This window comes from Arachis stenosperma, chromosome 1 (genome assembly GCF_014773155.1).
Source record: "Arachis stenosperma cultivar V10309 chromosome 1, arast.V10309.gnm1.PFL2, whole genome shotgun sequence".
In the NCBI taxonomy this organism is placed as follows: domain Eukaryota; kingdom Viridiplantae; phylum Streptophyta; class Magnoliopsida; order Fabales; family Fabaceae; genus Arachis; species Arachis stenosperma.
In genome coordinates this window covers 34,756,944-34,768,676 of record NC_080377.1, presented here as the reverse complement: position 1 = coordinate 34,768,676, position 11,733 = coordinate 34,756,944, and the positions used below count along the sequence as shown (strand labels likewise).

The window sequence follows — 11,733 nt, the reverse complement described above, 5'->3', positions numbered from 1 at the left end:
GTAAGTGACATCAAACTAGTCCATACATAGCACTGTTACAGAACATTATGCAGAACAGGATAAATGAGTAACAATAGATTGACAGAACATTATGCAACATATAATCAGTCCAGGATTAATTCTGCATATATAGACAGCAGCCCAGTGTATTATCATCATATAATTAGTCCAGGATTAATTCAGCATATATAATCAGCAATATGTGCCTTAAATTAAACTCGCAAATAAATCACAAGGACAGGCACCAAACTTCACTCTCCGTGTAGTTCCCCACAAAACCCAAGACCAAGACCCTTTTTTTCTTTTGCAACTGAGGAAAATATATATATATACAACTACAACTTACTACCAACAAAAAAAGGCACACAGAAATAAAGAAAATCTGCCAAATTTGGAGCTAAAATAATCATTAACTAGAGAGGTTAAAAAATAATAAAATAATATACAACACTGAAAGTGGAGATGAAACAAGAAAAACCATCTAGAAATAGTAATGGTAAATAGTAGTTAATGAAAGCTCATTAAATGGCATCTGTTATCTTCTTCATATCATAGCATTGATTTAGTCCTAATCTTCCTCTACTATTTTCATCATCACTCTTACTCTCTCATTTTCATTAATTGACAGTTGATAACAAAAGCACCACTCCCTTGCTTTTCTACTTCTCCTTCTCCCTCTAATATTTTACTGTGCTATATTATCACTATATTCAAATTAACAATATAAGTTAAGTCTTCTATTATTTTGTGGTTTTCTTTTTCAAAATTTTTATTAGAAAAGGTTATTGTGGACCGGTGTATTGAATAGAGTGCCTAACTTTGTTAGTTGTTAACTGTTAAATTATATGATATTTCACCTTTATTTTGATCATGTTGCTAATGATTTGTGTCATGTGAACATAAGAAAGTGTGAAATCAAGAACATTATTTTGGTGTAACTAAGGATAGCAGTTCTCTAGACACTAACTTCAATCTTGGTGGATCAAACCATTCAAATTTACATACCCTTTCCCACAACTAATCCACTAGTCCAGACCAAATTCATCAAACAATTTAATTATTCCAATAGCTAAGTTAACTTCATTAGCAATTGCAAAACTCACTTTATATTACTCTAACTTATGTATGCAAGAATCCTTTATGATCACACACTCAATTTAACTAAACAGTATTACATATTACATTCAGTTTAACTAAACCAACCCAATACAAAGAAAGGCAATTAGGTAAATCAGTCAAATTCAGAATCCATTATTAGAGTTACAAAAAATTTCAACTCCCAAAAGATCTTTACTTCTACTGTGATCATGCAAACTCTGTTTAACAAATTCATTGATCAGGGTCATTGTCCTGAAACACATTAACAGTTTGGAAACTCCTCCACTAAAAGCAGTAAACCCTAACACATAAAGAACATGTTTTTATATCATCAAAACACAAGAAACACTCCTACTCTACAATTTTCTTGGCCAAACCATTACGAAAGTCAGTAGTGATCAAACCCTAGCACAGAGAACAGAACAAAGACGTTCATACCCACCAATTACAATCGAAAAAAACGGCCTGAACTTTTGTGAATATTAGATTAACAACAATATTAAAAAACAGAGGAACCACATTTTTTTTTTCATTTTTGGCGTACCTCTTTCAGAAAAACCAGGCTTCTCATGATTTTTTTTTCATTTTTGGCAAACGAGCTTCTTTGTTTCTGTTCATTCTCCTCATGATGCTTCCAAACGATCATGGGTTGTTCGAGCTCCTAGCTACATTGCTCGTGCTAGCCATAACCTTCGGGCTTCAGAGAGGGAGAACAGAAGAACACAGCACCGACGAGGAGACAGCAGAGTGAACAATGTGGCATTCAAAAAAGGGGATTAGGGTTTTAACTTCACCTGAGGGACCAAATTGAGTCGGAAGAGTTTACTCTGCCACATCAGCTAGCCGTTATGAGTCCCACGTGTCACCAACGCTGCCAGCTAAGCTTTCCGGTTGAGTCCCGGAGTGCAAGTTCGGGGATGACTCAGAGGAACTTTTAAGTTCAGGGACTACTATGAGGCTCGAGTGCAACTTCAGGGACTACATTGAGGCTTATCTCGTAAAGACTTCGAAAATTTGAAATAAAATTAAGAAAAAGATTTTGAAAATTAATTTTTAAAATTTTTCGAAAATAATAAAAAAATGAAAAAGATTTGATTTTTGAAAAAGATTTTGAAAAGATAAGATTTTTAAAATTGAAATCTTGACTTGACTAACAAGAAATAACTTATTTTAAAAATTTTTGACTAAGTCAACCTAAAGATTTCAAAAATTATGAGCAAAATAAGGAAAAGATATTTTTTTATTTTTGAATTTTTAATGAGGAGAGATGGTGGACGAAATTGTGATCCTTAAAATTGGTCTCCTTGTACTTATATGGAATTTGAAATTGGCACGAGTGGACACAACTCCGTTCAACTAACCAGCAAGTGTACTGGGTCGTCCAAGTAATAAACCTTACGCGAGTAAGGGTCGATCCCATAGAGATTGTTGGTATGAAGCAAGCTATGGTCACCTTGTAACTCTCAGTTAGGCAGATTAAATTGGTTTATGATTTCGAAAATTAATAATAAAATAGAAAATAAAAGGGATAGAATACTTATGTAGATTAATAGTGGGAATTTCAGATAAGTGGATGGAGATACTGTGCTCCTCTTGAAACTCTACTTCACTATTCTCTCTTCCAATCCTTCTTACTCCTTTCCATGGCAAGCTGTATGTAGGGGTTCACTATCATCAATGGCTACTTTCAATCCTCTGGGGAAAATGGTCCTATGCGCTGTCACTGCACGGCTAATCGTCTGGAGGCATCACCCTTGGTTGATAGCTACATCCCATCCTCTCAGTGAAAACGTTCCAAATGCTCTGTCACAGCACGGCTAATCATTTGTCGGTTCTCAATCAGGTTGGAATAGAATCCATTGATTCTTTTGCGTTTGTCACTAACGCCCAGCCTTCAAGAGTTTGAAGCTCGTCACAGTCATTCAATACCGGAATCCTACTCAGAATACCACAGACAAGGTAGACTTTCCGGATTCCCAGGATCCTACTCGGAATACCACAGACAAGGTTAGACTTTCCGGATCCTCATGAATGCCGCCATCTATCTAGCTTATACCACAAAGATTCTGTTGGGGAATCTAAGAGATATGCGCCCGGCCTAGAGTAGAACGGAAGTGGTTGTCAATCACGCGCGTTCATAGGTGAGAATGATGATGAGTGTCACGAATCATCACATTCATCAAAGTGTTGTGCAACGTATATCTTGGAATAAGAATAAAAGAGAATTGAATAGAACGTAATAGTAATTGTATTGAAACTTGAGGTACAGCAGAGCTCCACACCCTTAATCTATGGTGTGTAGAAACTCCACCGTTGAAAATACATAAGTGAAAGGTCCAGGCATGGCCGAATGGCCAGCCCCCAAAACGTGATCACAGGATTCAAAATACAATCCAGGATCTGGTCAAAGACGTCTAATACAATAGTTAAATGTTCTATTTATAATAAACTAGCTCCTAGGGTTTACATGAGTAAGTAATTGATGCATAAATCCACTTCCGGGGCCCACTTGGTGTATGCTTGGGCTGAGCTTGATCTATCCACGAGCTGAGGCTTCTCTTGGGGTTGAACTCCAAGTTATGACATGTTTTGGGCGTTCAACTCCGGATCATGACGTTTTTCTGGCGTTTAACTCCAGACAGCAGCATGTACTTGGCGTTCAGCGCCAAGTTACGTCATCAATTTCCGAATAAAGTATAGACTATTATATATTGCTGGAAAGCTCTGGATGTCTACTTTCCAACGCCGTTGAGAGCGCGCCAATTGGAGTTCTGTAGCTCCAGAAAATCCATTTTGAGTGCAGGGAGGTCAGATTCCAACAGCATCAGCAGTCCTTTTGTCAGCCTTTTTCAGAGTTTTGCTCAAGTCCCTCAATTTCAGCCAGAATTTACCTGAAATCACAGAAAAACACACAAACTCATAGTAAAGTCCAGAAATGTAAATTTAACATAAAAACTAATGAAAACATCCCTAAAAGTAGCTTGAACTTACTAAAAACTACCTAAAAACAATGCCAAAAAGCGTATAAATTATCCGCTCATCAAGAGAGAAAAACACAAATATGACCCAAAACATGAAAATTTTGGATCAAAACCAATGATGCATGCAAGAATACTATGAATGTCAAGAACATTATGAAGATCATGATGAACATCAAGAACTTATTTTTGAAAAATTTTCAAGAAAAGAAAAACATGCAAGACACCAAACTTAGAGATTTTTAATGCTTAGACACTATGAATTCAAAAATGCATATGAAAAACAACAAAAGACACAAAACAAGAAAATATGAAGATCAAATAAGAAGACTTACCAAGAACAACTTGAAGATCACGAAGAACACCATGCATGAGTTTTTGAAATTTTTTGAGAAAAATAAAAATATGCAATTGAAACCAAGCTTAAAAATTGACTCTAAACTCAAATAAGAAACACAAAAATATTTTTGATTTTATGATTTTTTTTTGGATTTTTCGAAAATTATTTTTAGAAAAATGAAAAAGAAGAAAAATTTTGAAGGATTTTTTTGAAAACTTTTTGAAAATAAAATAATGGTTAAAACAAGAAGAAAATTACCTAATCTGAGCAACAAGATGAACCGTCAGTTGTCCAAACTCGAACAATCCCCGCAACGGCGCCAAAAACTTGGTGCATGAAATTGTGATACACAATGGCACCAACAACTTGGTCGCACAATTGTAATCTCAACTCTTTTTCACAACTTCGCACAACTAACCAGCAAGTGCACTGGGTCGTCTAAGTAATAAACCTTACGTGAGTAAAGGTCGATCCCACGGAGATTGTCGGCTTGAAGCAAGCTATGGTCACCTTGTAAATCTCAATCAGGCGGATTCAAATGGTTATGGAGTTTTAATAATTAAAAGATAAATAAAACGTAAAATAAAGATAGAGATACTTATGTAATTCATTGGTGAGAATTTCAGACAAGTGTATGGAGATGCTTTATTCCTCTTGAATCTCTGCTTTCCTACTGCCTTCATCCAATCTGTCATACTCCTTTCTATGGCAAGCTGTATGTAGGGCATCACCGTTGTCAATGGCTACTTCCCATCCTCTCAGTGAAAAAGATCTTCTACGGTTTCCCGCATGGCTAATCAGCTGTTGGTTCTCAATCATGTAGGAATAGGATTTACTATCCTTTTTCGTCTGTCACCATGCCCTACAGTCGCGAGTTTAAAGCTCGTCACAGTCATCCCATCCCAGATCCTACTCGGAATACCACAGACAAGGTTTAGACTTTCCGGATCTCAAGAAAGCTGCCAATGGATTCTAGCTTATACCACGAAGACTCTGATCTCACGGAATGGAAGGCTTTATTATCAGGAGAGGCAACCATGCGTCGTGGACCAGGAATCCAAGATATACACACTCTAGCTTTTGCAGGTAGAACGGAAGTGTTTGTCAGGCACGCATTCATAAGTGAGAATAGTGATGAGTGTCACGGATCATCAAATTCATCAGGTTGAAGTGCGAATGAATATCTTAGAATAAGAATAAGCATGAATTGAATAGAAAATAGTAGTAATTGCATTAATACTCGAGGAACAGCAGAGCTCCACACCCTTAATCTATTGTGTGCAGAAACTCCACCATTGAAAATACATAAGAACAAGGTCTAGGCATGGCCGAATGGCCAGCCTCCCCAAATGACATATGAATTCAAAAATAGAGAAAAAGACCCCTAGTACAATAGTAGAAAGTTCTATTTCTACTAAACTAGTTACTAGGGTTAAAGAAATGAGTAAATGATAAAGAAATCCACTTCTGGGCCCACTTGGTGTGTGCTTGGGCTGAGCATTAAAGCTTTCACGTGTAGAGGTCTTCCTTGGAGTTAAATGCTAGTTTATAACTTGTTTCTGGCGTTTAACTCTGCTTTGCAACTTGTTTTTGGCGTTTAACGCCAGAATAGGGCAGAAAGCTGGCGTTAAACGCCAGTTTGCGTCGTCTAAACTCAGGAAAAGTATAAACTATTATATATTACTGGAAAGCCCTGAATGTCTACTTTCCAACGCAGTTGAGAGCGCACCATTTGGACTTCTGTAGCTCCAGAAATTCTATTTCGAGTGCAGGGAGGTCAGAATCCAACAGCATCAGCAGTCCTTTGTCAGCCTCTGAATAAGATTTTTGCTCAGGTCCCTCAATTTCAGCCAGAAAATACCTGAAATCACAGAAAAATATACAAACTCATAGTAAAGTATAGAAATGTGAATTTTTCTTAAAAACTAATAGAAATATACTAAAAAATAGCTAGATCCTACTAAAAACTATGTAAAAACAATGCCAAAAAGTGTATAAATTATCCGCTCATCAGGAACAACAACAACAACCGGTAGACCTTAGCAGGGACTCTATTAGTTTTGACCGTGTCACATATTTGGAGAAAGTTGGAGATGTGTTGGTTAGGATCTTCTTGAGGACTCCAACAAAATTGGTAATTTTATTGTACCAGGGTAATGAGTTAGAGCTTCAATTCAAAATTTTTGGCATTCACATCAGGTGTTACAATGCTACTGCACAATTCCCAGGATTAGGAATAGTAAAAAACCCAAGAGTCCTCCTAGCTGGATGGACATTAATGACATCATGTGCCATGGCATTATTTCAAGTTCTCTCTCAATGTCTTCTTCAATTTCTTCTTCAATTCTGTGGTCTCTAGCTTGCTTTCTTTGTTGCCAAAGGGTCCCTTTCAATTTTAGAATTGTATTGAAGGGGCTCTTTATCGTTATTGCTCTGCATAAACACTCAGGAAACAAAGAAATTCCCAGTGAGGTAAATAACGATAAATAAACAAAAAAAAGGAGTCTAATCTTGGTAATCAATTAATTGATTTGTTGTTAATCTCAATTAATCCTCGGTAACGGTGCCAAAAACTTGATGCGGATTTCACAAACTATTATCAGCAAGTGCACCGAGTCATATCAAGTAATACCAGAGGAGTGGGTTATCGTTCCAACAAGGATTAACGGATTAAGAAAGCAATGGTCAATTGATTAATCTAGTCAGACAACCAGAATTTAGGATTTTAGAATTTTAGGAAAAATACTTTTCATTCTCTACTTTAATCATGCAAGATGTATCTATGGCAAATCATTAGTAATCAAATCCCAATCCCATGGTAATTCAATTTCTGTTAACTTAATAAACCATCAATTCCTTTATTAACTGATTATGAAAAGAGGTGAAGTACGTTCACTGATTTAGAAACCACACAATTCACAAGAGTTAACTGATGAGCGGATAATTTGTACGCTTTTTGGCATTGTTTTTAGTATGTTTTTAGTATGATTTAGTTAGTTTTTAGTATATTTTTATTAATTTTTAGTTAAAATTCACTTTTCTGGACTTTACTATGAGTTTGTGTGTTTTTCTGTGATTTCAGGTATTTTCTGGCTGAAATTGAGGGATATGAACAAAAATCTAATTCAGAGACTGAAAAGGACTGCAGATGCTATTGGATTCTGACCTCCCTGCACTCGAAGTGGATTTTCTGGATCTACGGAAGCCCAATTGGCGCGCTCTCAACGGCGTTGGAAAGTAGACATCCTGGGCTTTCCAGCAATGTATAATAGTTCATACTTTACCCAAGATTTGATGGCCCAAACCGGCGTTCCAAATCAGCTCAAAACTGCCCAGCGTTTAACGCCGGAACTGGCACAAGAATGGGAGTTAAACGCCCAAACTGGCACAAAAGCTGGCGTTTAACTCCAAGAGAAGTCTCTACACGAAAATGCTTCAATGCTCAGCCCAAGCACACACCAAGTGGGCCCGGAAGTAGATTTTTCTGTCATTTACTCATTTCTGTAAACCCTAGGCTACTAGTTCTTTATAAATAAGACCTTTTGCTATTGTATTTTCATCTTTTGATCATGTTTTTATGATTGAACCCTCTTTGGGAGGCTGGCCATTCGGCCATGCCTAGACCTTGTTCTTATGTATTTTCAACGGTGGAGTTTCTACACACCATAGATTAAGGTGTGGAGCTCTGCTGTACCTCGAGTATTAATGCAATTACTATTGTTCTTCTATTCAATTCAGCTTGTTCTTATTCCAAGATATTCATTCGCACTCAAGAACATGATGAATGTGATGATTATGTGACGCTCATCATCATTCTCACTCATGAACGCGTGACTGACAACCACTCCGTTCTACAAGCAACAAGGCTCTAATGTTTATCTCTTGGATTTCCTTAATCGGAATCTTCGTGGTATAAGTTAGAATTGATGGCGGCATTCAAGAGAATCCGGAAGGTCTAAACCTTGTCTGTGGTATTCTGAGTAGGATTCAATGATTGAATGACTGTGACGAGCTTCAAACTCGCGATTGTGGGGCGTTAGTGACAGACGCAAAAGAATCACTGGATTCTATTCCAACATGATCGAGAACCGACAGCTGGATAGTCGTGCCGTGACAGGGTGCGTTGAACATTTCCACTGAGAGGACGGGACTGTAGCCATTGACAACGGTGATGCCCAACATACAGCTTGCCATGGAAAGGAGTAAGAAGGATTGGATGAAGACAATAGGAAAGCAGAGAGACGGAAGGGACAAAGCATCTCCATTCGCTTATCTGAAGTTCTCACCAATGAAATACATAAGTATCTCTATCTTTATCTTTATGTTTTATTCATATATCATCCATAACCATTTGAGTCTGCCTGACTGAGATTTACAAGATGACCATAGCTTGCTTCATACCAACAATCTCCGTGGGATCGACCCTTACTCGCGTAAGGTTTATTACTTGGACGACCCAGTGCACTTGCTGGTTAGTTGTGCGAAGTTGTGTTTATGCCATGGTATTGAGCACCAAGTCTTTGGGGCCATTACTAGGGATTTTTTGAGTTGTGAAAAGTAGGGATCACAATTTCGTGCACCAAGTTTTTGGCGCCGTTGCCGGGGATTGTTTCGAGTATGGACAACTGACGGCTCATCTTGTTGCTTAGATTAGGTATTTTATTTTTTTCAAAATTTCTTTAATAATGAATTCTAGAGTTTCATGATGATCTATTGAAATCTGCCTGGCTGTGAAGCCATGTCTAATCTTATTGGACCGAGGTTTCAACCTATCATCACAAGAGCTTGTTGATTTCTATCAATCTTGCTGTTGGAGCAATGATCTGCTAAGGCTTGGCTGGCCATTGGCCATGTCTAGTGTTTTGGACCGAAGCTTTCTTTGAAAGCTTGGCTGGCTGTGAAGCCATGTTTAATTCCTGGACCGGAGTCTTAGACTAGCATTGCAATGATTCCTGGAATTCCCATTAAGAATTCTGAAACCTTTATTTTCTCTTTTTTATATATATAATTTTCGAAAAAACCAAAAAAAAAATTTACAAAATCATAAAAACCAAAAATATTGTATGTTTCTTGTTGAGTCTAGTGTCTCATTTTAAGTTTGGTGTCAATTGCATGTTTCTGTTCTTCTTGCATTTTTCGAATTCATGCATGTGTCTTCATTAATCTTCAAGTTGTTCTTGATGATTTCCTTGCTCTGATCTTTAAATTCTCTTGACTTGAGTGTTTTGTTGTTTCCCATATGCATTCTCATTTTGTTAGTGTCAATAGTATACAAACTGCTAAGTTTGGTGTCTTGCATGCATTGATTTTAGTTACATTTTGATTATTAAAAATCCAAAAATATTTTTAATTTGTGTCTTTTCAAGTCAATAATCCAGAGAATTGAAGATTCAGAACATACAGCAGAGGAATTACACAGAAAAAGCTGGGCGTTCAAAACGCCCAGTGAAGAAGGAAGACTGGTGTTTAAACGCCAGCCAGGGTGCCTGGCTGGGCGTTTAACGCCCAAAAGGGTAGAGCTATGGGCGTTAAACGCCAGAATGTGCACCATTCTGGGCGTTTAACGCCAAGATGGCACAAGAGGGAAGATTCTGTTTTTAATTCAATTTTTTTTTCAAGTTTTCAAAGTTTTTCAAAATCAAATCTTTTTCAAATCATATCTTTTCAATCAAATCTTTTTCAAAATCAATTTCTTTCTTTCAAAAAATACTTGCTAACAATTAATGATTTGATTCAGCAATTCAAGTAAGTTTCCTTTTCTGTTGAGAAAGGTTTAAAGTCTGAATCATATCTTTTTTTGTTAGCCAAGACATTAATTTTTTAAAATAAAATCTTTTTAAATTATTTTTCAAATCATATCTTTTTAAAACCATAACTTTTCAATCATATCTTTTTAATCATATCTTTTTCAAAATAGTTTTCAATCATATCTTTTTTATTTCTAATTTGAAAATCTTTTTCAAAAATCACTTGATTTCTTTCCCACTCTTAGTTTTCGAAAATCAATTAGTATTTTTCAAAATGTTTTTAAAATCTTTTACTTAATTTTCGAAAATTTCTTCCCCTCTTCTCACATCCTTCTATTTATGGACTAACACTATTCCTTAATGAACAATTCGAACTCCATCTCTCTTGATAAGTTCGAATTCTTCTACTTCTTCCTTCTAATTTTCTTTTCCTCTGACACCTCAAGGAATCTCTATACTGTGAGATAGAGGATTCCATATTGTCTTGTTCTCTTCTCTTTCATATGAACAGGAGCAAAGACAAAAGCATTCTTGTTGAGGCTAACCCTGAACCTGAAAGGACCTTGAAACGAAAGCTAAGAGAAGCTAAGGCACAACTCTCTGTAGAGGACCTAACAGAAATCTTCAAAGAAGAAGAACCCATGGCAGCCGAAAACAACAACAATGCCAACAATGCAAGGAAGGTGCTGGGTGACTTTACTGCACCTACTCCCGACTTCTATGGGAGAAGCATCTCTATCCCTGCCATTGGAGCAAACAACTTTGAGCTTAAGCCTCAATTAGTTTCTCTGATGCAACAGAATTGCAAGTTCCATGGACTTCCATTGGAATATCCTCATCAGTTTTTAGCTAAATTCTTATAAATCTGTGACACTGTCAAGACCAATGGGGTTAACCCTGAGGTCTACAGACTTATGCTATTCCCTTTTGCTGTAAGAGACAGAGCTAGGATATGGTTAGATTCACAACCTAAAGAAAGCCTGAACTCTTGGGAAAAGCTAGTCAATGCCTTCTTGGCAAAATTCTTTCCACCTCAAAAATTGAGTAAGCTTAGAGTGGAAGTCCAAACCTTCAAACAGAAGGAAGGAGAATCCCTCTATGAAGCTTGGGAAAGATACAAACAATTGATCAGAAAGTGTCCCTCTGATATGCTTTTTGAATGGAGCATCATAGGTATTTTCTATGATGGTCTGTCTGAACTGTCCAAGATGTCTTTGGATAGCTCTGCTGGAGGATTTCTTCATCTGAAGAAGACGCCTACAGAAGCTCAAGAACTAATTGAAATGGCTGCAAATAACCAATTCATGTACACTTCTGAAAGGAATCCTGTGAACAATTGGACAAATCAGAAGAAAGGAGTTCTTGAGATTGATACTCTGAATGCCATATTGGCTCAGAACAAAATATTGACTCAGCAAGTCAATTTGATTTCTCAAAGTCTGTCTGGAATGCAAAATGCACCAGGCAGTACTAAGGACGCTTCGTCTGAAGAAGAAGCTTATGATCCTGAGAACCCTTCAATGGAAGAGGTGAATTACATGGGAGAGCCCTATGGAAACACCTATAATTC

At 37.0% G+C, this 11,733-nt stretch overlaps 1 non-coding gene across 1 annotated transcript; it reads right to left on the bottom strand.

Moving 5' to 3' along the window:
- Positions 1–11,209: 11,209 nt before the first annotated feature.
- LOC130949531 (small nucleolar RNA R71) lies at positions 11,210–11,317 on the bottom strand. The gene has a single exon (XR_009073405.1). It is a non-coding gene; the product is annotated as a small nucleolar RNA R71 (small nucleolar RNA).
- Between the last annotated feature and the right edge of the window lie 416 nt (positions 11,318–11,733).